Source organism: Pleurodeles waltl, chromosome 7, assembly GCF_031143425.1.
Source record: "Pleurodeles waltl isolate 20211129_DDA chromosome 7, aPleWal1.hap1.20221129, whole genome shotgun sequence".
In the NCBI taxonomy this organism is placed as follows: Eukaryota; Metazoa; Chordata; class Amphibia; order Caudata; family Salamandridae; genus Pleurodeles; species Pleurodeles waltl.
Genome location: NC_090446.1, coordinates 109,498,298 through 109,526,254, shown reverse-complemented (window position 1 = coordinate 109,526,254; position 27,957 = coordinate 109,498,298). Strand labels below are relative to the sequence as shown.

The 27,957-nt window shown below is 41.8% G+C and overlaps 1 protein-coding gene across 1 annotated transcript in view; it reads right to left on the bottom strand.

The window, feature by feature from the left end:
• COL20A1 (collagen type XX alpha 1 chain) overlaps positions 1-27,957 on the bottom strand; it is a 371,828-nt gene that overhangs the window by 316,739 nt on the left and 27,132 nt on the right. The gene's annotated exons all lie outside the window — the stretch shown is intronic.

Genomic DNA, 27,957 nt, shown 5'->3' with positions numbered 1-27,957 from the left:
ATGGGTCTTCATGGGCTGGGAGGGTGGAGGGCCGGACACTTACATTTCAAAGGTTAGTGGCCTGCCCTCACACAATGGACGTCTAAACCCCCTACTGGGGCCCGGGCAGACAGACCTGTACTGAAAGGGGACCTTGTGCACTTCAAAACGCTCTTTGAAGTCTCCCCCACTTCAAAGGCATTTTGGGGTATATAAACTGGGTCCCTGACCCCACCAACACAGACACTTCTGGACCTGAACCTGCAACCTGTCAAAAGGAACTGCCTGGCTGCCCAAAGTACTCATCTGGGCTGCTTTGCTGAGAAGGACTGTTGCCCTGCTGTTGCCCTGCTGCCCTGCTGCTCTCTGACTTTGCTGAGAAGTGCTCTCCAAGAGCTTGGATTGAGCTTGCTTCCTCTTTTCTGAAGTCTCAGGGCCAAAAAGACTTCATCTCTTCAGGAAATTCCTTGTGCGCACAGCCAGCCGGAAACGATGCACAGTCATTTTGTGACGAAGAGATCGCCGCACAACCGAGCCAGATTGATGCAGCCCGACTTCTCCAGTGAAGAATTGACACAGCGCCTGCCTTGCGGCCGTAAATTTGATGCACAGCTGAACCGGAACGACGCAGCTCGACTTCCCAAGTGAAGAATCGATGCAGCAACAGAAAATTAGATGCCTAGCCTACTGGATCGATGCAACACCTGTGACTTCTTCCTACATGCCCAGGATTTTCCCTGCATTGTCCCTGGGCATCAAAAAAAATCCTACATCACAGTGAGGGACCAAGACTGCACGGCAGAAATCGACGCAAAGCCCCTTGCAGCGTGAAAAAAAAGACGCATCGTCTGTGCCACACCAGAAAATCCGATGCACACCCTATTTTTCCACGCATCTTGGCCCCTGGGGTCTCCGTGCATGTTATTTTTGACACAAACCAGGTACTTTGTGCAAACAAGAGACAACTGTTGCTTTCTAAGATTTAAGACTCTTTATAATCTTGCTAAAGTGATATCTCAACATGTGCTTATTGAATCTTTATTGTTTTGACTTTAATTTAACCATCATATATTTTTCTAAACCTGTGTGTCGTATTTTTGTGGTGTTTTCACTGTGTTACTGTATGATTATTGCACAAATACTTTACACATTGCCTTCAAAGTTAAGCCTGACTGCTCAGTGCCAAGCTACCAGAGGGTGGGCACAGGATAATTTGAATTGTGTGTGACTTACACTGACTAGGATTGTGGTCCCTACTTGGACAAGGGTGTATACCTCTGCCAACTAGAGACTCCATTTCTAGCAGCTGCCCCCTATGGTGCCAGGAAACACCGTTCCACAGACTGTCAGGGTGGATTAGTTTAAGTTGATCTTAGAAAAATCTTTAAAATACAACCAATTTATAATAGTTTTTGTAATCCGGTACATTGATAAAACACTTGTTGCCACAAAAAGAAATAACAGGGGGACTCAGAAGTAACATGGAATTATGCGTATGTAAATTTAGTCGTAGGTCATGTAACAGGAAAGGCTGCACCACAATAGTTTCCCTGCTCAAGTCGTAATGTCGGCTCCTTTAACTCTGCTCATTTTGAAAGGTGCCTCACACAGGCTTTTGTGAGGACTGGTTGCACCCAAGAAGAGGATTTTTATATGCCTACGTCAAAGCATGCTCGCTGGTTCTTTGCTATTCTTTCCTAGACAATGAATGAGCCACTGTGTTTTGTACTTTAAGCCTATAAAGCTGCATCAGCTGCAGTAATAAAACAAGTATTGGCAAAGAGGAACGAGTTGGGCTATTGGCGGTGTAAATTCCTAAATGGGCTTTTCTTGCCACATAAATTGAAAGTAAAAAGTAAAACAGTTGACATAAGCGAGCCAGTTCAAAGTGCCACAGTTGGCATGAGCATGAGCACGAATGAGAGACACAAAAGGAAAAGAAGTTCACTTGCAGTCAAACATATCAGCAAACCTGCAATTATCCATGTAACAGGGTCGATAACCACGGTGGTAACAAAACCACCCCAAGGAGAGACGATCGTAAATCATTTACCAATGATAACAAAGGATTTTTGAAAGACAACCCCATGACCGAGTGATAGTGATGGGTGTGCGGTGGGTGTGGTTAAAAGCCCACAGAGATTACAAGACATCAGAGTGTTTGCACGTTCGATCTAAAAAGTGGTCCCGAAACAATGGCTAAAAAAATTGCTGCTGCTTAACTTTATAGTACTTGGCAGGTGCTCTCGGGGAGGGCTAAAGACTAGAAAAGGCATGGCGTGAGCATGTCCTTGCCAAATGGGTAGAAGGAAAAAAGGAGCAACAATGGTGCCAGCAAATGAGTAGCCTATGGGCAGAAGTAAACCCTAAAATAGATACAGGATGTCTGAGTTCGAGACAGCACATGTGCGCCATCTACAGCTGAGACCTAAAAAGGCTGTTGGAGGATTTGTAGGTAGCACATTCTCAAAATAAATTATGCCAATCATTCAAAAAACAAAGCTCTCAATTCATTGACAATTCTTCATGCAATCAACTATTTATTGGGACAATAAAACAAAAATGGCGGCCGGAGGAGTAGAAAAGCAGCACATGAGAGAGAAAGAGAATCATGGGTTGATGAGAAGAGAAGAACAAAAGTGAGAGAGCAACATGAGAGGGTAGGGAGAATGCTACCAGTGCAGGAACATAATGGAGCATGGGGGCAGGAGAGAAGAGTACATGAGAGAGAGAGACAGACGAAAAGTGGCGATAAAGAGGAAAACAAACAGGGACAGAGCTGGGAAACAAATGCAGTCTTTTGGAATGAATAACCAAAAAGAAAAAACAGAAACTCCCTAAAAATGTAGAGGTGTTCCACCAAGTTACAGAAAAACTCTGCATGATACCATTTACTTCACCCAATGAGCAGAAGATACACAAATCATGCTGAACTTTAGTGGTGGTCATGCGAGCAGCACTGAAAATCAGCACGAACACCACAATGAGTTGCACAAGAGCATGTGGCCTTTTGAGTTGATTTTCAAAAATCTACTCCAGCAGCACCAAATCTACTCTATCTGCAGCCCTCTGACTGAGACGCCTTGCAAACGCGGGTGACCGCTGGCGTTGGAAAATCGCACTAGGGGATGTCAAATCTTGCTTGTGCTCACCAGCTCGCATATTTTGGAGAATTACAGGAGAACAATCGCGCACCGCAGAATTGGTCGAGAATTCTACATTAAAGATTAAGACGGACTGGCTAAAATTCCATCAATTACAGGGTGGAACAGAGCATTATGTCCACCCCTATAAAAGTGAGCTTTGGAAGGCTACAAATTAGTCAATCAGAAGAACTGTGAAGGGGTTTTGGCCCAGTAGAGTGAACAAACACAAGAAGTGGAAAGCCAGCCATCAAATAGGAAGCAACCAAATGAGAGAGAGAATAAAGGCAATCAACGATAGAGGAATGGCTCCGAAGCCACTGTACAGAGTCAGGCAGGAGAGATCTGAAAATGATCTGCTGCTGGCGAACTATAAAAACTCCATACTACCAAACAAAACCTTTGCATAATGGTCCAAAGGTGTGTTCATGGTGTCTTGCATTGGGTTTGTACTAGAAGCATACCCTTCTGATGCAAAATACTATGCCTAGGCATATTCTGAAACATTCCACACATTGCGTATGTCCTAAACTGTGCAGGACACATGAACATGAGGAATGTTTCAAGAAATCAAACATTTCTCCTTGTTAGCGTCTGTTTGAAGGAGGCATTTATTTTTCATATAAGGCCCAAGCAGTCTACCTTTGTAGCTCAGATTATGTGTCAAAACATATGAGTTATTTGCACAGCTCTGTCCAAGTAATCTTATTGACACATATTGGCGCTAAGAAGTGTAAAGAGCTTTTTGCAATGAGAAAATTGCATATTTCCTGAGCAAAATACCTTTTGGACTGGAAAGTACATACTCTAGCAAGGCGTTGCATTGTTTGTGTCATTCTGCATGACTTTGCACTAGTGGCAGAGATGATGCAACACTTTTTCGGTGGTCCCCTACTGGCACCTAACGATACCATGGTTGAGCAATATTTATGATACAGCACACCATGGCGGTCGTTAGCACAATAGCGTCAACATTTTTTATGCTATTGTGTCAGTTTGCTGCACTACCGTCACAAATTTGGGAGCTCGTGTAGCTACGTGCAAGGAGGCCCATAGCTTTCTATGGAAGCGTCACTTTAACGCCCCATAAAAACCTGAGCAGGTGTTAAAAATGATGCCAAAAATGGCTCAGGGAAGTCTTTTAAATATCACTGCACCATTTTTAGCGACCTCCTAGCGCTGGAAAACACCCCCTTGCATACATTATGCCTGGTGCAAGCATAATGTGGCACAAGGGTTTACAAAAAGGCGCAATGCATTTCGCCACTTTATAACTATGTTGTCTGGAAAAAGCCACTTTAGCACCGCCTTAGTGTAAAAAATGACAATATGTTGCACTAAGGTGGCACTAGGGGCTCTTAAATATGCCCCTTAATTCTCTTGCCATCAATCAAGTAATCCGATAGCACTCAAAATACTGAGCAAGGTTGAAAACTCTCCCTCTGAGGTGGTATACAGACTGCCTACACTTTAAAATTTCTTCACTATGACAATGATTGAACTCTTTTACTTCAAACTTTTTACAGAATTTTCAAAAAATTTCCCTCCCTCTTTTTCTCCCATCTTTGTAAATGTTTTACTTCTTACTCAGGTGACATATTTCTACTCAGCCTTTTTATCTTGTTCCCTTTTTACACAGCCTGTTCACTGTTTAAGCATTTTCTTTTCGGCCTATTAAACTGCTTTCCATCGAGCCTCTTGAACACCCTTCTTCTAGTTAAAGGAAACGTGTCACCGGTCTGTAAACCTCTTCATTCCAACTAAAAAAAAACCTCCCCTGTGCTTGGATCGCTTTCGTTTCCACACCATAAACATTTACCATTCCAGCCATTTAATTACCTTCCCATCCAGCTTTTTTGGCCATATTTCTTTAAAACATCTAATTCTGTGTATTTTAAATATCATTCCTATCAAGCATATAAACCTCTTTTATTCAGACTTTTAAATAGACAGGGGAGACATTTTAAATAGTGGTGTGACATTTTTGTTAACTTGTTACTTACTAATCTAGTAATTCCCAGAATTAATGTTACAAGAAGATTTTCCGGATGTCATAAAATGCAAACAAGGCAGGTTCTTCTTGTTTCAGCCAGCAACCAGTATTAAGTGTGACCTTTGTACGTGATGTATAACCTCATGTGCAATTTTCACATGAGAGACAGGTAATTCTACATCAGGTAATATTTGTAAATGTGCATATTTTTATACTGAACTGGCACACATTTTGCAAAATAACATTGTGTAACTTTCGGATAATCCTACCTGTAAACCACACTACTGACAGCCTTTTAAATCTGTTTAAGTCCAGTTTTTTAAATCACCCTTGAAGCCCATGAGACCTCTTTCTGTGCTGCCCTTAAATCTCTATCATTCACACCATTGAAACCTTTTCCCTATTAAGTCTTTACTCATCTTTACTCACTTTACTTGCAACCTTTAACACATAGGGCCAGATGTAGGAAAGGTTTATCGACTCGCAAACGGCGAAAAACGCCGTTTGCGAGTCGCTAAACCCCATCTGGTATGTAGAAATGCATTTTGCGAGTCGGAACCGACTCGCAAAATGCATTTCCGAGTCGCAAATAGGAAGGGGTGTTCCCTTCCTATTTGCGAGTCGCAGTGGTATGCAATTCCATTTGCGACCGCGAAAGCGGTCGCAAATGGACTCGCAGTTACCATCCACTTGAAGTGGATGGTAACCCACTCGCAAACGGGAAGGGGTCCCCATGGGACCCCTTCCCCTTTGTGACTGGACTTAATAATAATTTTTCAGAGCAGGCAGTGGTCCAATGGACCACTACCTGCCCTGAAAAATACTGAAACAAAAGGTTTCGGTTTATTTTTCAAAGTGTAGCTGGTTTTCCTTTAAGGAAAACGGGTCGCACTTTGAAAAATAAAAAAACTGCTTTATTTAAAAGCAGTCACGGACATGGAGGTCTGCTGTTCCCAGCAGGCCTCCATCCCCGTGAGTGCCCTGAGTCGCTATGGGGTCGCAAATTGCGACCCACCTCATTAATATTAATGAGGGGGTCTTTGCGACCCCATAGCAACTCGCAGAAGGTGTCTGAGACACCTTTCTGCATCCCAAATTGCGACTTGCAATTTGCGAGTCGCAGGGACTCGCAAATTGCAAGTCGCAATTTGGGAGTTTCCTACATCTGGCCCATAGTTCCTTCCAGTTATTTAAACCTATTTGCATTAAGGGTTTTACACCATTTACCTTACATCCACTTAAGCATTCTCCTTTTGGCATTTAGCCACCTTCCTTTTAGCCCTTTCAAACGTTTTCTTTCATGCCTTTTAAACCTCTTCCAAAAGCCCTAGAAACCAATTTCTTCAGTCTTTAAAGGACTTATTGTCTGCATCGTGAATCTCTTTACTTCGAACCTTTTAAACCTCTTTCATTCCAGTTCTTTAAACTGTTCTTTCCAATCCTTTAAATGATTTCTTTGAGGCCTTATGAATAGATTGCCTTCCAATCTTTTACATTTCTTCCTTTCAGCCCTTAAGACCTTTAAACTTTATGCAGGGGTGACTCATCCATGCAGGCAAACAGCACGGTAGAATAAATAGATGGAACACCAACTGTGAGGGAAAATAAAAAACTAAAATCAAGTTTTGGAGTTAGAAATGCTGATTACATGGTTCACCAAGGACGATACTTGCTGATAGCAAGTTTAGGACCACCATTGATTACAAGGAAGTACCAAGCACATCCCACTTCTTACATGTTCAATGAGGCATTTCTGATAATGTTTACATGTTCAGCCCTTCCTCACTTTAAGGTGGTATTTTCCTTGTCCCTCCTCTCACTTGTCTTCAAGAGAATGCTTTAATGCAGTTTTGTTTTCAGTCACAGAGGCAAGTATTCAAAGTTCTTAGGTAAGTTTATCATGCAAATTATATTGTTTAATAATATTTGGAACTTCTTTCTCTTTCAGACCCTTTTATCATAGAAAGTGTGACAGCAGAAGTGGACTGTGCTAATGAATTATTTCAGTGTAGGGGGTTGTCACTGAAAGGCTAGCAGGGTTATGACAGAACCAATCTCTAACACAGCTTTGATTTCTGGAAAGTGGCTGAGAAGCGTAGTAAACGTGTTCTTCTCCAACATCAATCAACAAACTTTCTTGAAAGTCTAATGGAAATCTCTACAATATAAAAAAAGACACCAATGTAACAACACTGCATATCACCAAACTGAAATTATAATACAGCACATTAGACTACCATGCAACTCATTCCTTCAAGACAGTGCATAAAACAATTTATTCACAGATCCACGTAAAGATACAGAAGATTCTGAAGCAACCCATCATCTTTGACTAGTTATCTGAGATAGTCATTAAGGGAAAAAAACTCAATCTCCCAATTGAAGTTTAAGATCTCACTCTCAAAGAACTAGTGCAAGAGCACACGTTGGCTCTGCCTCTGGCAATATTTGCTTGCAGAATCTAGCTAAGAACAAAACCATATATTTTGGTAAAAGGGAGAGGGATTTCATGTTGAATCCACATGATGGGGAAACAAAACTGTTAGTAGCAACAATTCTTTACAATATCTTAAAAATGTGTAAATGGAACAGAAAGATCCTGATTTACACACATTTTGATCTTGTCTTTACTGAAATGCCCTAAAATAAGTATTCATATATCTACCTATCCAACAATAAACAGGAGTGCTTCTGTCCTAGAAAATCCTCCAGGTCTCTACTCAAGGATCTTCCATGACTCCCAACTTCAAGACCTCTTATAAGAAGGTTACATTAAGCCATAATTAAACCATACCTGAGGTCTGCAATGAGAATATTAAATAAAATGGCCAATGGTTGACAGAACCCTTCTTCCAATAAATAACTTTCTTCAAGAGAACATTGTGTTTTAGGCCAAATTTTCAAAATATTGCCCCGAACAACAGTTTAATAAAATGAGCCTCACTAGTGAAATACTCACCCAAAATTTGATATGTGCCTGTGCAGGTGACACATGCAGGCCAAATAATGACCCATAAACCATACTGTGTGCAAGATCAACAGATCTAGGAGCAGCCCTATGAAAAGGTAAAAGGCTGTAGGCCGTGGCAGAAAGCTCCACATCTGCATACCTTGACAATTAATTTATTGTCAAGAAACATTCTGGTGAAGTTAACTGTTGTACATACAGTCACAAAATCACACTCTCAATAAGAATAAGATAGGCACTCAGAGAGAATTTATGTGCAGTTATGTGTCATGGACAAGGCGGTATGTAGCTGAAATGCATAGGCAGTGGTTTCTCGGTAAAATTACATTTCTGCACAGATCTATGAGTGTCAGTCTCATTCTTCATGAAGTGTGATTCAGGGTTTATTTGGCAAAGACGTTGGTCGTGCAGTGTACTGAGCACCGCAGGCCATCTGGTGCTTTTCGGCAACTACCTTCCTGACAGTGATACACGTAAGTATAGATTTACTATACTTAACTCTAGACCTACGTTGCTTGAGAGTATTGTTATTTATTGTCAACTTACGTACGCTTTTGGTACGTCTAGTAGTATAACATTCAGGGATACAATTTAGCAACTTTATTATATTGTAATAAAGTATCCGTGAGCCTTAGTCAGGTCAGGAGAGCAGATTTAAGGGTCTGATGTGGGCAGACCCTTATTAGGCAATCAACAGTTAGAACAGTCTTCAAAATGCAGTTGGCTCAGCCATACCCATGTCAGTGATTCATGTTAGTGTCCTGTAAGTAAATCTAAAGACTTGTGTATAGGATGCCCGTCACCCTGCCCATGCTTACATAGCTGGTGCAGACTAGCTCTGAAATTCAGCTCTATTATTTTGGGTGTTTGCTTTGGCAGCAGGTCTGATTACTATTTGCTCACTGGCACACTCAACCTACATTTCATTGAAATAATACACATAAATGAAGGAGGGATGAATTTGAGACAGATCTGTTGTCACAGATTTCACACTGATCTTTGCCGCAAAATACTTATCTTGACTAATGTTTAGATGTGACTACAGTGAAACTGGGGCCTTTTTTCTTGATATTAGTGTAATGGGAAATGTTATGTACATATAACCACAATGTGCAGAAAACATTTTGAACCAAAACAGGGGCAATGCATGTGATTCCATGTGGTTATGAGCTCACCTTGGCTCCTAGAGTACGATCACCCTTTCATCTAATGAACTTTGTAAGTTAGGGATTCTTTCAATGATGATTTCCAAATAGCAAAGGTTGATCATAACCAATTGCTAAATGTATAATCTCTGAAGGTAATGTATCACATATTAAAAATCTAAATTTATGTTAAGTATTATAAATATTTATTTATTTGCTCTTTAAAAAGGAAGTATTATATTTCATGTTAAGAGCATTAAGAAACCTTTTGAAATGTAAAGTGTGCTATGTAAGTATTCACAATCAATAAATCAATTACTTCATAAGTTTGCAATCCAAACCATTCTGATATAGATTTCATTGTTGAACTCTACATGCCAAATCACCATTGCATTGCAGTGAAATGCTTTGGTTTGTGCATTGCATATTGGAATATACTGGAGACACAGCCATTCAATACATTATGCAGACCATTTACCTCTTTGTAACATATTGATTATTTCAAATTATAGAGCGGATTATAAAACAACTATTAGTGTTTCTATATCACTGAGCTCACTACAATCTCAAAGATATGTGTCCATATCATACATTACAATATTTCCTGACTGATTAGGATACATTTAAAGATGTTGTCATTGTTTATATTCCCAATATGTCAGGATTACATATGATTTATTTTTTTATCCACTCTGCATCTTAATGATAGTAATTCATATTTCTCTCCTACTTTGCCATACTTGTTTTTCACTTGTCTTCACTGGCTCCCTAATTTTACCACTTTCACTCTCATTTACTTAGCCTTATGTTCAAACTGGTTTCCTTCTGATCCAACATTTCTTCGTTGTTATCTCTCCTGACTAATTAATATAGATTGACTGATTATATTTCTTTAGGATACAACAACCTTAAAAACACACATTTTCATAAAACATTTCAAAACAATCCACCTCAGAATAAAAAATTGACTAAACTATAAAAGACCAATAATTCATCTAATCTTATTCAAAACAGTCAATAATATTGCACAAGGAAGAAGTCCCATAATAAATTCCTCAATTCATTAACACCGTCATGAATACACTATATATTGGGACATAAGATTTATTCGTATGACCCACGCAGAAGTTTAACATTTTGCAACATTGTTAGTAATTACATCATCGGTGCTAGTTCTTAAGATTCTCGTTGCTTTTTCGCATTGTCTAACCCCTAGAGATGACACACTGGCTTAATCCATTTCTTGTGGGGGACTTTGTAGCCAGGCACATATCTTCAGAGCAGTATTTCTCTCCTCATCACATACAAAAACTATTGATAGACAGGATCTTATATTTATAAGTGATGAATAACTGCTTTGCTATGTAATTTTGAGAAGGAACAGTTTAAAAAGTGGAATAGATTGATAGTATAAAAATCTATCTGTCAGATTACCCCATTTACATTTATGTAGATCGTCTTCCCTTAAAAAAAAACTTTAGCTTTTCTTTGATGTCAGACTTAGACACCAAGGGCCATATGTACAAACACATTTTCCCATAGACACAGAATGGGCAAAACTGCTTGCTACATCTGGCCCCAAATGGGCATGGGCAGGGGGCTCCCAGAGAGCAGCTATACCTAAACTATAAAGCACATTTTTAACATATGCTAGCCATGGGATTCTCATGTGACCCATTTGAACACAGTATTTCCTTAAGGAGCAACCTGTATAAATGTAGCTCCCCTATTAACCCCCCGTCTTTACCAATACAAAAGAGACTTAATTGAATTGGTAATTGGATACATACCTAAATCCATTAGTTGAGGTGTATGAGGAGCACTCTGAGGAATATTTAACAAATATCAAAAAAGTTCTCACCACTGCTAGCCTTGTATCCTTTACATGTCTCCATATCTCAGATCCATACAGGGCTGCTCCTCAGCCTTGAAATTATATTTTTCCAAGGCTGGTGAAAAGATACTTGACTTGGTGATCTTATAAAATTAAAAATGGCCGAGGATTCCTGCAGCAACTTTAATGCGCTTGTATTAATCTGATGTGATCGGGAAAGATTGTTAGTCAACCTAACTCTCAAGTGATCAAAATCTGAAACTTGCTTGAGTATTTTTTGTGTGCTTTTATACATGCCCCAATAGATTTGTAAGGGCTGAAGGATATATATTTGGTTTCTTTGTATTTAGCCCCATACAGAAAGTTAAGAAACGTTCAATCAAGGCCTGCTACCCAGCAAGGGTTTTGGAAATAAGAAGTGTATTGCATATCGTTCACAAACAATAGTACCAGTACTCTTATTGTACCAATTTTTGGGACGTCATTACTTGGAAACTCTACATTTTTCACAATATCATTTATAAATAAAGATAAGAGAGTTGGGGCCAGGACACAGCCCTGCCAAACTCCCTTCCCTATTCTGATATGGATAGTCAGCTCACCCTCGATAGTTTGTCTCATGCAACCTAATTAAAATGGAGAGAATGGTCCCAAGAACTCCCTTAGCCCCGGAACACCCCAAAGCTTGTGGCGAAGGATTAAGTCAAAAGTTGACTTAAGATCGAAAATGACACGTATACTTGGCCCTTCTCTAATCACACAGTTTTCCAGTATTTTGCACACAATGAAAATATCTGGTCGATTGTGCTGATTTTCTAGTGAAAACCTAATTGAAAGTCTGATACAATCCTATTATCATTGGCTACTCAGTAAGTTTCCCCAATAATTGTCAACAGAAGAGCTTTGTAGCCCATGAATCAGGCTAAGGGGCCTACAGTTACAAGGTTCTTCCAGTCACAGCTCGCAGGGGTTACAGGGAGCGGGACGGCACGCGGGAGGGAGGGCCGGAATGTTAATAAAATTACTAATACAATTAAAATAACATTTAAAAACTTACCTCCACTCCGTGCCGCCGCCCCTCCATCTCCTCTGCAGGCTGAAGGCACAGGCTCCCAGCCTGCCCTTCGGTCAATCCTGATGCTGCTCAAAGCAGCATTAGGATTGACTGGGAGTGCCCAGCCAGGGCGCTCCCAGGCAGACTGGGAGCCTGTGCCTGCTCTCTCCAGCCGGGTACCACAGTGCTGGGCTGGAGAGAGCACAGTGCGTATGTGTGTTTGGCCAGCCCAAGACGGCTGGCCAAACATACATGCACACTGAGGGGAGTGCTCTGTGCACTCTCCTTCATGACTGTCATCCCCAATGCCCCTCCCCTTTTACTAGAAAATGATAATAAATATAGTTTATTATCATTTTGTAGTAAAAGGTTTGCAGCTGCTGCTGCTTGCAATGGGCAATGCTCCTCCGCCATAGCAGAGGAACTGCCACTGGGGTATTCACGACTACCCTTCTTATGAATAGGGACAATCTCTACTAGCCAATATATAATTTATACTAATAATCCACTGGTCTCATTTTAGTTCCCAACATCTACCTCATTTTCAGGATTGTTAGACCATTCTCTCTTCTGGTTAAAACCTGAATGATGCCCTCTCACTGTATTAGGACTCATACATTCAATAACTATTTGTTTTCTTTTCCATTTGCTCTTGCAAGAGTTGTTCAGTGTTTTAATAATTTTGTTTAACCCTTTTATACTATTATGTCATTTATTTTTAAATCACAGCCATGTGTAGCTACTGGCACCTCCTGACCCCCTTGTGTGAAATGAAAATAACAGAGAAGTGGGCTATTGCTCCTAGCTGTAAGTGTTTGCAGCCTAGACCCCCTACACCACCAGTGTACTTAAGTGTCACCCAGACATTTAGGCCCATATTTATACTTTTTTAGCGTGGCATTTGCACCGCTTTTTGACGCAAAAAACGGCGCAAGCTTACAAAATACAATTGTATTTTGTAGGTTTGCGCTGTTTTTGCTTCAAAAAGCGGCGCAAACGCGGCGCTAAAAAAAGTATAAATAAGGGCCTTAGACTTCAATCAGTCGAAATCCAGACCAACCTTTTGGGCTACCTGCAGACCATTGATTGGAGTATTTTGGGCAGATCTACATTCCCTGTTGTGCTGTTTTTTGAAGAAACATATGTATAGCTAGATTGTTCCTACAGTTCCTATCTCGATCTTTAAACTTCTTTCACATGTATTTTTTCGCTACCTGCTCATTGTGCCGTATTCTCATTAGCTCTCTAGAACCTGAAAAGCTTTGAAATGCAGTGGCTCAAATTTAAGAAGGCCTAGCAACAAATTAGTGTAATTCTTTTTATGCCAATGTGGCATTAGGCTTGCAAAATCTCCACGGCATATCTACAAAGTGGCACAATGCATTAATTGCGCCACTTTGTGACCCTTTGCACCACATTATACATGCGCCATGCATAATGTCTGCAAAGGGGGCATTCCGGTGCAAGGAGACCCACAAAAAATGGTGCAATTAAATCTAAAAAATGTCAGTGGGCCATTTAAGTGTCATTTCTAACGCATTATGAAAGCAGGAGTTAAGAGGACGCATCCATTGTAATCAAGGGGCCTCCTTGCACTTTGCACCACTAGCATCAAAAGTTTTCACTCTAGAGGAGCAAAGCGCCACAATAGAGTCAAAAATGTTGACTCTATTGTTCCTAATACTGCCATGTTGCACCATATCATAAATATTGCGCACACATGGTGGCATTAGGGATGGTGAAGGGGGGTGCAAAAAAGTGGTGCTGCATTGGGTGCAGTGCCGCTTTTCTTAAATTGGGCCCATTGTTTCAAATATGACCTGAAATTTGAGCAATGGTTGTGAATTCTATGATGTGTTTTGCATTAATGTATTGACTGCTTATAATGAATTGTCACCTAATCTTGCTGAATCCATACAGAACATATTGTGTTGAGTCTCCTATATTGCCTCAAAGTGTTGTTAAATTAATCCACTAGTGAGGTCATTATTAATACAGGCCAGACTCTTTTTACTTTTGTATCTTAGACTTAAAGGCATTCACCTTCTCATTCTGTGAGAAAGTCCTCTACTTCTGTTGATAAATTTCACTTTCCTGTTGTAAAGTGGGGATTAGATTTATTTGGATGTATTTATGAGATTTATTTATGGATGTATTTATGAGATTTCATAGAAGTTTGGGTATGTTGATGATTTTGAATGGAGACCAAATTAACCAAAGCAATAGATGAGTTAAAGTAATGCCTTCCTTTTATGGACTTGGATACAGTGGTGGCTGCCCCTCAATGTGTGTGGCTGGGTGTGGGGGGTGGGACTGGGGGGTGAAAAGAAAAAAAAGCTTACCTGTGGGGGAGACGCGTTCGTCTCCCCTCCGTCCTCGTCCTCTTCCTGTTCCCAAGCTCCCAGCCAATCACGATGCTGCTGTCACCAGCAACAGCAGCATCGTGATTGGTCTGAGTGGCCTGCTTTGTCGCTAAGACTGGGAGTGGGAGCTTAGGCATGTTCTCCACTTGGCTGTGCAATACAGCCGGGTAAAGAAAATGCAAAGTGCGCATACCCCTCCTCTGGCCTCCAGCCCAGCCCTACCCCTTCTCCCAGGAAAAGGAGGTCTGCCCCTGCTTGTATATATTAGATAAAATGGATCAAGAGTGAAAATTCAAGGAAATAATATATAATTTATGAAAATTACAATAGACGGTACACAAATCAGGTATGTACATCCTAATTAGATATGTCTAAATAATGTTGGTAGAATATAAGAGTTCTAATTTTACTTGGTGGAAGTGTTGTAGTTTTATAAATGTTATGCTATTTTAGAGAAAACTGCAGCCATTGGTAAATATTGAATTATGATATTGATATTTTCCTGTATTTATGCACCCCATCAAATTTGGAAGTGTTCTATTGCCCTTACACACTGACAAGGTATTTACCCCATTGGCAGGGTCACATTTTTGACCATTTTCTGGTTGGGAAAGAGTCTGGGAGTCATTCAGAAATGCCAACAAACTCATGAATGTTTGCACACTCAAAAACCTAATTGTGACTTGAAGCACCTCTTGCTTGAGAGTTACAACCACAATATTGTACACAGTTGTTAATGGAAGGTGTCCTAGACATCAGAGTACACATATTGAAGAAAGTAGCAGAGCACAAGTGCCCCTCCCCGCTGTGAAAGATTAAGATCACCTCAAAGCACTAGATGACATCTCTGACTGACCATGAAGCACTAAGGACCTATACAAGCAAGGGTGTGGTGAAGCATTTGCGTTTCCATCTTTAGTAAGGTGTCACTGGACAGACTCAATCTTTCGTAGTGGCCCTTCTAAACTTTGATCTATGACTCACAGCTCAAACAGAAGCCCATAAATAGGACTAAAAGTGAGAAAGTACCATGGCAATGCTGTGGAGTGGGGATAAAGCAACCAAACATGTTTAGAGAAAGAGAAGTGATAAAGATTGCAAGGGAAAAATACGGAGAGGGAAGTCAAGTGAGTGTGCAAATCGAGTTCACTAAATCATGTATGGATCTCCCTAATTTTACATTTCTTGGCAACTTTCATTTAGAGATTTCAGACAATAAAGATATAGAACACCTAAATGATAATTTGCTCATTTCTGACCTTCCTCAAATAGTTAACTCAGTGTCCCATCTGGCAAATCACACTCTCGATGGAGTTTTTACTACTAATCATGATTTGAGTTTAGAGAAAACATTGCCCCTGACGTGGACTGAGCACAAAGCATTGCTTCTCTTGCTGAAAGTCACTACCCACAAAGACTCTAGACATACCAAACCTACCTTGATCAAATGACGCTCCTGAAAAAAACACTTTCATGTAGTCTCAACCCACTTTTGGAAACAACATAGACATAGCTACTGCTATATGTTGGAACTCGATTGATGCCCTCCCTCCAAACTCCCCCCCAGCTGGCCCCTGTAAAGATGATCAAAACCCATAGAAGGAAGCCCTTTGCCCAGTAGTGTTCACAAGACTTAAGATTATGAAAACAAATGTAGACATCAGGAGCAAAAATGGAGAAACAACTATTGCCCTGATGAAAAGAACTAATACAAAAACATTATCTGCAAGTATAAGTCCCTGATTACATTAGAAACATCTAGATACTTTACAGATAAAATTAACACCGCTAAAAACTCTTCCAAAGAATTATATAAAACAGTGAAAACTCTGGCCAGCAGTAATGCTAACAACACCATAGAACCAGACCAAAGCCTGTGCAGTAAATGAGCCATTTCTTTCAAAGTAAAGGTTAATGTAATCCTCAATGAATTCACCTCCAGTCTGAAAAGCAACTCCACGGAGTCTAGAAATGCTAGTGCTAATGCAACATCTTCTTCAACTTTCTCCACCCTCAACAGTGAAATGTTTGCCAACCTCATTAAGGCTATGAAATAAGGTGCCCCTACCGATCCATGTCCCCCTTATGATCTTCATAGCATCTCAGGGACTGCAGCAGTTCATTGATCAGAACTGCTAAACAAGACTATAGACTATCGGCAATTTCCTTCAGCCTGGAAGAGGGCATTAGTACTACCCCTACTCAAAAAACCTTTCCTTGACCCCTAGATATGAAGAATTATTGGCCCATCTCTCGCCTTCCTTTGCAGGCCAAGATTCTTGGGAAAGAATTGAACATGGATCTCATGGCTTTCCTTGACAACCACCACCTCCTAGATTGCTCTTAGTATGGTTTTAGGCCGAATCAGCCCTAGTGGCTGGTACGGAAGAAATCAAGTCAACAAGGGTGGCAATGCGGCTCTTATACTTCTGGACTTATCAGCCACATTCGATACCATCAAACACTCCTTGATAATCGATCGGCTGGAGTCCATGGGCATCAGGGATTCTGCCCTTTCCCTTTTAAGTTCACGCTTGGCTGATAGAGAACAAGTGGTATTGCTGGGTGATTTTACATCTGAGCCTTTTTCTCTTCACTGTGGGGTCCCTTAGGGGTCATCTTTAACCCACACTCTTCAATATCTATGTGACTCCATTGGAGAAACTGATTCAATCGTATGGTTTTTCTGACATCTCTTATGCCGATGTCACACAGATTGTACTTTCAGTCTTGTGTGACGCATGGAGAAAATTGTTATCTGGATGAAAGATAATTGCCTCAAATTAAACTCTGACAAGGCTTAGCTACTGCTATTTGGCAAGGACATGTCTTTGTGGACTGCTTACTGGTGGTCTCAAAGCCTTGGCCCGCTCCCCTGCCCAGTACATAAAGCTAAAATCTCAGGTGGCCTCTTTGACAGAAAATTATCTTTTTCAGACCAAATAAAACAGGTTACTTTATCCTGTTTCTTCCTTTTGTGAATCTTGAGGAAGATTTTACTTTCTATTCTGCTAGAGATCCAAAATTGATTATCATTGACTTAGTCATCCTTAGGATTGACTATTGCAATGCTCTTTACCTGGGTATCCAACAACATCTGTTGAGGAAACTCCAGACTTTCCAGAATGCTGCAGCTCATCTGTGCTTAAAAATTCAAAAATTCAGCCCGATCTCTCTAGCCATCATTAACCTTTATTGGCTTCTAATAAGTGAGAGACCTAATTTTTAAACTATTTTCATGGCACGCAAATCCCTTCTCAATGCCCCCACCTAATTACTTCAAAAAACCCTTCCAATGGTACACTCCCAAGCACATGCTTCGATCTTCTGCTGCCAAAATGGTGGCCATCCCCAGATTCAATAATGTCTGTTTGGGTGGTAGAAGTTTCTCTTTTGCCACATGTAAACAGTGGAATTCTTTGCCCTTTAAACTCAAAGCTCATTCTCAATTTTTGTGTGCTATCCCTTGCATTAGGTTTAACTACTGGGCTTGTTGACTGACACTTGCGCTAAGACGCCTACAGGCATTCACACACTTTTTATGTCTTTTACTTACTAACTAAGGAGGTATGGAAAATGTGAAAACTCAAAAATATGTAAACAAAGCAGGATCAAAATAAGGTTGGAATGAATGAAAAAAGAATAGAGAGAAGAAACAAACTATGAAAAGTAGAAAAGAGGGGGAAAAGGAGAAAGGAAATCCAAGTGAAGGAAACTTTGCATTGGTGACAATTCCAGCAGGCCGTTTAAGATAGGTTTAGGAACTCTTCCTTCATCCACCCCGTGCAATATGGGCCAAAGTAGGAGATCATTTATTTTTCTTGCTCCTCCCTTCACTACAAGATGGCATCCAGTGAAGGCACTTTTAGGTCTGCCTGCAGACAGCCTGATCTGGGTTTCAGAATTTTTGTTACTAACTCTTAAACAACACATTTAATGGCTCCCAATAGGTGTGTGACTCTCTTACCCCTATTTTACTTTGCAAAGGTATACTAAATCAATTCATATTCATTTCCTAATTGTATGCGTGCATTGTAGCCATAAAGCAATCCCATTTGTCTTTTTTTCACTGCAGCATGTTTTATTTCATTTAATCGGGACTCATGTGTGTGCCTGACTTTGAGATATCTGTCTTATTATGTTTGGTATTGACTGAACCTAAGATGGCCACTCTAGGGCCCATATTTATGAAAAAGTGGTGCCTCGGAGCTGACGCACCACTCTTTATGCACCCCCTACCGGCACCTAACGATACCATGGTTGTGCTGTATTTATAATACTTCGCACCATGGTGGTTGTTAGCACAATAGCATCAACATTTTTGGCGGTATTGTGGCTCTTTGCTACACAAGCATCATTTTGACGTTAGTGTAGCAAAGTGCAAGGAGGCCCATAGGTGTCTATGGGTGCCTCATTTCAACACAAGCTGTGAGCAGGCATTATGATGACGTCAAAAATGGTGCAGTGAAATCTGTAAAATTTTACTGTGCCATTTTTGTGGACCTCCGAGCACTGGAACGCCCCCTTCTGCGTATATTATGCCTGGCGCAGACATAATGTGGCGCAAGGGGTTACAAAGTGGCACAATGCATGCATTGCTCCACTTTGTAAATATGGTGCAGGGAAAAGGCCACCTTGGCCCCACTTTAGTGTCAAAAAAATAAAGCTACGGCAGCGCAAGTCGCTCTTACATATGTCCCTAGAAGTTTAGAAAGATCACTACCATAAGCTGCAATCTTGGAAGACTTCAGATGCAGCTGTCTGGCAGTCAGGCTGTCCCAGCCAGTAAATCCCCATTGAAGCAAACTTCTGCTGCTCTGCTGCTGCTCAGGGGTGTCTCTCCTGACTCCAGGGCAGTCGCAGAATTAGGCCTGGGCGAAGTTCACAGAGTCCAACTCCACGGAATTCCATGGAGTTGAAAAGAACTCCATGGAATTACGCAGAAGAGGAGTTCCATGACCCCCCGCAGTCCTGAATGTGCCCAGTCTCAGAAGCGCTAAGCAGGTCAGGCCTGGTAAGCCAGGCCCAACACGGCTTAGCACTTCCGAGATCGGGCGCATTCAGGAGAGGACCTTGGCAGTGAAAGCTGCCATTTCAGGCCTCTTGTGCACTGGCCTGCCCCGTGTGCAGGACGGTGCACAAGATCGGGCACATTCACAAGAGGGCCTTGGCAGTGAAAGCTGCCATTTCAGGCCTCTTGTGCACTGGCCTGCCCTGTGTGCAGGACGGTGCACAAGATCGGGCGCATTCACAAGAGGGCCTTGGCAGTGAAAGCTGCCAGGCCTCTTGTGCACCAGTGCAGTGCACAGGGGCAGGCCAGTGCACCAGAGGCCTGAAATGGCAGATTTCCCCACCAATTCAGTCCAGGGCTAATGCCAGCAAAAGCTGCCGTCTCAGTCCTTTTTTGTACACCAGTGTGCACAAATAACGATAAAAAGAGACAAGGACTTACCAGGGTCTTCCCGGGCGTACTCCTCTCCTCATCGTCCGACGGCAATGAGTCTTTCCCTGCAGCGGCTGCCTCCCTCTGTGCTCTGGTGTGCACTGACGCCCAGTTATGGGCTGCAGTGCGCACCAGGTGACCTCTGCTGTGCTGGCGGGGCAACCAGAGTTTTTTGACTTACTCCGCACTCCAAGCGGAGCACGGAATTTCAAAAACTCTGTTAATTCCGCCAGCGGAGTGGAACTCCCCTCATACCCCTACACAGAATGAACATACCCAACAGATGAAAAATCAGAACGGGTATTTTCAACAAACAATTTCTCACAATTTCACCGTGCAATGAACTATCTGTATGAAATATGCAGTAGTTATATTTTTTATCTAAAGAATCATTTTCTGTGTGAGTTGTAGATCGTTATTTAAACGAAATTGTGTATTGTTTCAGGGCAGATCAGTTTGAGGCATAGGAAATTTATATTTTATACACAATAATTATCTGTACTCGAAGTGATCTATTTTAATCTGTCTCTCTGTGCTTTATCTGTTAAATGCACAACGCAGAAACACTAAAAAGGAACAAGAACAAGCAAATCGGTGCTATATAAAACGTGCTTTAAATGACTTTAGTTGTATTATTCCAGTTCACTGTCATGAAAGGCCTAGTGCAATGTGAAAACTGTTTGTCGAAGCAAACGTAAGTGTTTTAAGATTTGTTGCATAGTATTATGAGTACACGTATGGCACAAATATATCAAAAAGCAAGCAATATAATGCAGTGTGCATGACCAATCAGAAAAATATGTAACATATAAGATTTCTGTGTATTTTGTGATTTTAAGAACGGATTCCATTTGAGGCTCCGGCCATTATTTGTAGATCGGAACGAAAAGCAAACAAGCATTGACAAAGTCTGTGGGTTTGACTTTAATGTAGTAACACGTGGAAAAACAGGAATGCACAAATGGTTCCTGCGTGAGTTTACCCATAAAAGAGAGACCTATTGGCTTGACCGATTTCTATTTTTACTTCCTGGTTATCTGGAGAATTTTACAAGTAACGATACGCACAATGCGGCGCTGTTCATGAACTAAAGATGGCGTCTCGGTTCAGCACAGTGCTAGCTTTCAACAATGACAGGCTTTCATAGAAGTCAAAGGTGACCTATGACCTTCTGTAATGGAGACTTTGTCTGAGCAATGAGTGGCCAAGAGCCCTCCGGGCAGAGGATGCTGAAATGCACTCACAGACGCACACTGACACGCGGCCCAGGTGGTCACTGCAAAGGCCCAGCTGGGCCGCGTGTCAGGTCAAGGGGTCAAGAAGATGGACGGAGAAGAGCGGGCTTCACTATTGGCCACAATAGATGGATTCAGTGTGCCATGAGGCACAGAATTGTGCCACAGCTCATGCGGGCTGGGTTTCAAACTATCACGCAGGGCTTCCGGGAGTTAAAAGCTAAGAATGTAGAGTTTCTTCCTGCCCAGCCCATGTCCTGGCATGGATCCCAAGCTGGCTTCCTGGTCCTCATAGAACTTGAAGGTCTTGTGCCTCCATAGACGATTCTGGATAACGCAAACACTCAGACCACAAAAGCCTCTCTGTTGCCCGGATGGTGCTCGGCTGGCGAAGGCTTGAACTTCTTGTCAATGGGAAGCTAGTGTGTTGAATGCCACAGTGACAGGAAGGTGTCCTGACATTTTCAGTGAGCCTCAAAGAAGGATATAGAATCTCACAACAGTGCTATCAGACCTAACCAGTCTGCCTACTATGTGCCTACACTTGGAAATCAGGCACAACATGCTCTACAACCTGCCTACCTGATGCCATTACCCCTATCAGTTTCATTGCACTTTCCAGATAATAGCTGATGCCAGCAACATTGGCAAGGAAAGCCTGTCCTTTGCAGCCTCTTCCAGACAAAGCCACAAAGCTAGAGCAGTTTAAATCTCATAGGAAAAATTGCTGTAGAGGCTCAATATTGATTCTAGTTCTGTCAGTCAAAACCATCTCCTCAGCAGTTATTGGCAGAAGCTCAGGTCAACTTCCTGTTCACACGCCGAAGGAGGCATGGAAAATGGAGGAAGCTTCTTATGTCTGCTGTGAAAAGAGAAAATTGCCTTATCCCCTAAAGCTCTCCATAGCTGCTCCTAACCATTCCGAGGATTTGTGGACAGAAGCACTAAAACACTGTCTTCACTGCCTAGAAGACCGGACTGGTAACATTACTCACAACCTGCGAAGAACCGAGTGCCACCAATGGGAAACTTTTTATTCTTTTTTTACAGTTTTATATAATGCAAACTCAGCCCAAGGACATTGGAGCACTTTACATGAGCATCAGATTACATCATTACATAAGATCATGCTTTAAACTATATTTATTTTTTTGACCCTGGTAGATTAGATGGTGCTTTGCCCAGAACCCCAGGATGTTGGGCGCACTGGCAGTTGAGCATGCAAAGTCTGTAGCTCTGGCCGTTAGGCCCCTTTTTCTCTCAAGGGGGTACTTAAAAAAGGTATCTGGCTCCTTAGGACACAGTACTGGGCATGTGCAGTCCATTGCATCCTGATGTGACAGATGCTCATAACTGACTTTGCCTACAAGGACTCATTTATTTTGCTGCCCTCCATTAGCGAATCTCGGTATAAGATGTTTTGGGGACGGTGGGCCAGCTCATTTACTATTCCAACTCCAATCCGAGACTATTTGGGTAAAGTACAACTTTCTTCCAAATAGTCCAGGGCACCTATTTACTGTTTTAACTTGAGTCCTTGAGTATTTTCAAAGTAGTAAGTATTTTCCACATGCTTTAAGCCTTGTAATTTAGTGTCTCAATGGGGTACTGCTTCCCTGAGTGCGCCTTTGTGAATAATAAACAATGCTCAGAAAAGGATGCGTAGTGAAGTGTTTTAATTGCTGACCTTGGATATCTAATTCACACTTTGACATTTTACCTAAAATATGTGAATATGGGCAAATAAATGTAACTCCAATTGCTTCAGGTTTTACACATGTAAAAAACAATGCGCTCTCTAGTAACATCACAGCATTTAACCGCTGCCAAGTTCTAATCCTGCTTTCTGTAAATCGGTCTTTGCTAGAACCCACACACCCTATTGATGCATGTACAGCATCTCAATGGGTAGCAAATTCATAAATGTGTGCTATACACCCCTCCTATGTGAACACCTGAGGGAATGGCAAAGGTGGGGCATGGACAGTTATGGTAAGACATGCCTTGCACTTTAGTGCAGAGTTCAAGACCATCACTCACATTCTGAATAATATACAGAAATGTATTTGTGCACATCCATGATATATGTGTAAAGGAATACTCACCGGCCTCTCTGCCTGAAAATAACCACGCTTACGCAGGTCTATTTAGGTCGAGCGTAAGCGTATAACCTGTTGTATACTTTTAAGTATACTTCTTCTGTGGGCTTCCAGCTATTTCATTTGTTAGTTTCAGTGTCATTTAAAAAACATTGCTTGCTAGTGGTCAGTCAATTCTAATATTCAGTCCCACTACCAAGCAAATACTGGACCCAAAAGAGCAAAATGCCATTCCCATGCTGGGCCCCACTCGCAGCTTCACCAGGGCACCTCCAAGCTAACACTCGGCAACACTAGCATGCCAATACTAGGTTCCACACATACCTCACTTCTGACCTTGTGTGCCCATTACTTTTCCAGTACTGCAGCCCACATACAACTCTGTCAGTGCATCTCAATCCTAACCTGGAGCGCCCCATTATTTGAATACCAGGAAGTACACAGCGCTCTGTTTCTCATTCCTCACCCGCTACCTTTCTATTATTCCAGCATTGGGTCAGGACAAGCTCTGTCTATACCGCCCAAACCTGATCTGAAGGACCCCAATATTGCTGTACTGGGGTTCACATACAACTCTGCTAATGCACCTCCTGCTGTTCTGCAGTGCCCCCTGCTGTTCCACACTCTGACTTCTGTTTGAGAATGTTGGAGAGCCAATTAAATCTATTCTTAGTTGCCATCTTTATTTGGGAAGGTCTGTTTCACCTATCTCACTCCTTTCTTTCCTTTTCTCTGTTTACTCTCCATGTTTTCTTTCTCCCCTACTTTTCTCTTTCCAGCTCTCAAAATCCACATTCACTCTTTCTTTCAACTGTCTATTTCTACTCCTCTCTCTTTTCTTAGTACCTATGCCCTGGTCTTACAAAAGTGCTAAAGGCCTGGTCACTTGGGGATCAAGTGATCAATTGTGTTGTTTTTGGGTAAGGAACACTGACACTGGGGACCTGGTTAGCTTGAACCCAGTGCACTTTAGTCAAAGTTGCATCAAATACCAGGCAACAAAATGGGGGTACTACTGCAAACAAAACCCAGTTTCCTACAATGCCTACCACCCAACACAAAAATGACCCTCCTGCATGTCACTACATATCTAAAATTGGACCAGTATGAACTAACACTGATGCGATTAGGCCTCACAGTGGCCAAAAAGGATATCGGTCATAGATGGAAAGATAACAACCCTCATTCTGTGGAGACCAGGTGTTTGGGGCAGGTCTGGACGGGTGTATGAGGAAGGTGATCTCTGTGTACAAAGCCAGCAGCAGTCCCCAAAAACATCCTAAAATCTGGAAGAAATGGGCTGACTACATAGGCATTACCTGTCACCCTAAAACAACGCAGCAATATACTGGGATGGCCGGGCATACAAGTGCTGACCCAGAGATGATTTTCATTTGTAACTAGAGGTGTGGGGTGGAGCCCTGGGGGGGGTCGGGGAACTTATACACCACAGCTGTTCTGTTACTGTTTTGATGTTCGTGATTTCAAAATATACCAAAATCAATAAAATGTGATAGATAGATAGATAGATAGATAGATAGATAGATAGATAGATAGATAGATAGATAGATAGGGAGGGAGGGACAGCTTTCCTACACTTCCACATGCCTACTGATGTGACTTTACACAAAACACATTCACAAACAAAATAAGAATTAACAAACCCAAAAGGCTGGTTGTCAATGCCCAACCCTTTGGCTTTACCAATGTTTGTGTTTTTGTAGACCTAGAAATACCCAGCACTTTAAGCTTTTAGCAAAATATAAATATAGAATGCAAACTAATAATGGCTTTCAGCCAGCCTTCTTCATTCATTGGTCTGTTGGTGTGCCATTTACATTTTTAACCCACCTGCTAAAGCATACAACATGGGCCAATGGGTCAGCTCAATTCAGTGACTGAATGACTCCACTATGAGTGACAGCATTCTGCTCTTTTACAGGGATCAAATCTACGAACAAAGTAGTTCCCTTCAGGGACTAGGACTACTATGGCAAAGGTTGCTTTTCGAAACCAAAAACATTTTGCTTTTAAACATTTATTTTTCTTTTTATATTGGGGAGGGCTGGGCAGGTCCCCAACAATAAATGTTTACAAAAACCATGGCAAAAGAAAATTGACCAAGCCATGTACAGCAGCCTACACCAGAGTTATTGACTTTGCCAATACTTTCTATTTTATTGTGCTAGAGAATTTAATAATATGTGAACCTTGCCAATGGGCTGCAAACCCCTCTTTAAAATTTTTTTAAGATTCTTCAATCTACAATAAAACATCTACACCTTTAACAAACTACTTCCATGGAGAAAAACAAACAGAAGAGAATACGAAAAAGCAATACATCAAAACAAAGAGGACTTAACTTCTCAACAGGAAAGTTAACAAGAGGGAGCCAGTCTTACATAAGATGGGATGAATTCCTCACTCACAGTGAGGCTAAGTACAATATTGATTTACTGTGTGTGATGTTTGCAGATGGGGAAATCATGCCTTGCCAGTAACTTGCTTCGAGACCCTATTTCATTTAGAGGTCAGGTGGTAGGGTGACGAGGCACCAATGCCTTATATGTGAGCCCAGCCTTTTTTAAATGATATAACTTGCTTCGGAGGGGGTCAGTACTACACAATAGGAACAAAGCGTATGTTCATATTTTCATATGTATTTAACAAGATGGGCTGCTGAAAAAAATGTCATTTAATGGAAGCAGAACACACGAAGGAGGCCTTTGCAACACAGCATTGTCAAAATCAGTAAATAAACTATTTACCAGTGATTGAACTACCAATCTGAATATAGGGGGACTGGCAGGGGACATGAGTAGGAAGGATTATTCCTCCATGATTATGTCACAGTTATGCCTGGATACGTACACACCTACCCACAATGGCACCTTTGTAAATCTGGCCCTCGGAGTCAGAAAGGATAAACTCTGAACAACGTTCTGGGGTGTAGGCAGAATGGCCTGTTCTGTGGTCAGTGCTGTAGGGAGGACATGGCTGACAATGCTGGAATGCAGAGAGGGCCGACCTAAGCTGTAGTCAGGGATGGATTGACAGAACTATCCTAAGTCCAAAGTGGGGCTCCTGCTAGGGCTGGACTAGCTTCGCAGAAAGGTTGAGATGCAGATACTGCCTGGGTGTTGGTGGTGTACAGGGCTGTGCTATGGATAGAGCTGAGTCTGTGGCTATCGTAACATAAACAATACACTCACAGCATCACTAACAATACAAAGGATGCCTTTCCAAGTACTTCCAAAACTCAGTGTAAATCCTTCTAGCCATAAAGGACATCAATCAAGTCCCACAAACCCAGGGACTTGACGTTAAGTCCCTTAACGTTAAGCAAGGCAACACAATATATGACAATATTGGGGTTTTTATAGTCAACGGGCTTACAAGTGTTGTGAAGAACTTCTGGATTCCTGGTATTGCAAATATTTTACATATTTGCTTTTGGGTCTGCGGTGCCAAGGCAAGCTAACAAGTCCTCTGCTGACCTTTCTGCAAGCTCTAGGATGTCTTTGCTCACCCTTAAGACTTATGAAGGGAGTGATCATGCAGTGAATTCCCCATAACAGCGGTTTTGTGTTTGCTCAGTTCTGAGGCACGGTATAAAGAAGTTGTTTTGGTTTGACAGTGCGTTCTTCACAATGCACCAAAAGTGAGCGTTGAAGCTTCCATTGGTGGACATTGTGTTTTTTAACAAGCTTCTTTCATTCATTGGCATGAGATTTTGTCAATCACATCTTATCTCAGGTCAGAGGAGTAATTTGCTTCCGCAAACTATATTGGCTTGCTGTATTCTTTTGTCTCCAAATGGGTACAAATGCAAAAAGAACAGATGGTGGACGAAAGGTGGAATGAATCAAACATTCACCACCAGTCACAGATCTGGGTTTAATCCACCAGTTTTTGTGCTTGCCATGCCATTCCAATTTGGACCTAGCCATTTGCAAATCAGTCTTGACCCTGTTCTACACGGGAAGAGTCTAGTCCAAACTGCCAGGCCACGTCTTTCCTCGACCAGAAACAAGCATCCTGGGACCAGTTTCGGAGTGTCCTTCCTCCTCAGGCACACTAGCTTGAAGCTGGTGGCATAGCAAGCATGTGACCCACATCTGGGTATACCCTTCCCACTTAGGGTGACAAATGCAAAAAGAACAGTGTCAAGACAGATTTGCATATGGCTGGATCCAAACTGGGGTGGCATGGTGAGCAAAAGAACAATGGATTAAACTCAGATCTGTGATTGGGGTGAGTGTTTGAAAAGTTTCAGCATGCCGTTCAATTGTGTTGCTAAAGTTTCCCTAAGTGGGAAGGGTGCCCAGATATGGATCCCGTGCTCACTGTGACACTGGATTCAAACGAGCCTGGCTGATGAAGGGGGATACCCTGAAACTGGTCCCAGTATGCTTGTTTCCGGTCCAGGTAGGGCCTGGCCTGGCAGTTCAGGCTGGACTGTTCCCATAGGGAACAGGGTCAAGGCTGATTTGCACATGGCTGGTTCCAAACTGGGATGGCATGGTGAGCAAAAGAACAATGGATTAAACCCAGATCTGTGACTGGGGGTGAGTGTTGAATGAATTACACTGCATAAAGGACATGTTTATATCTTCATTTTTCCCTCTGTCAGCTCCTCTTTGCTAATGCATAAACACCTCGACATTCCTTTCATTTCATATGTTAGCACATAAAAAACAA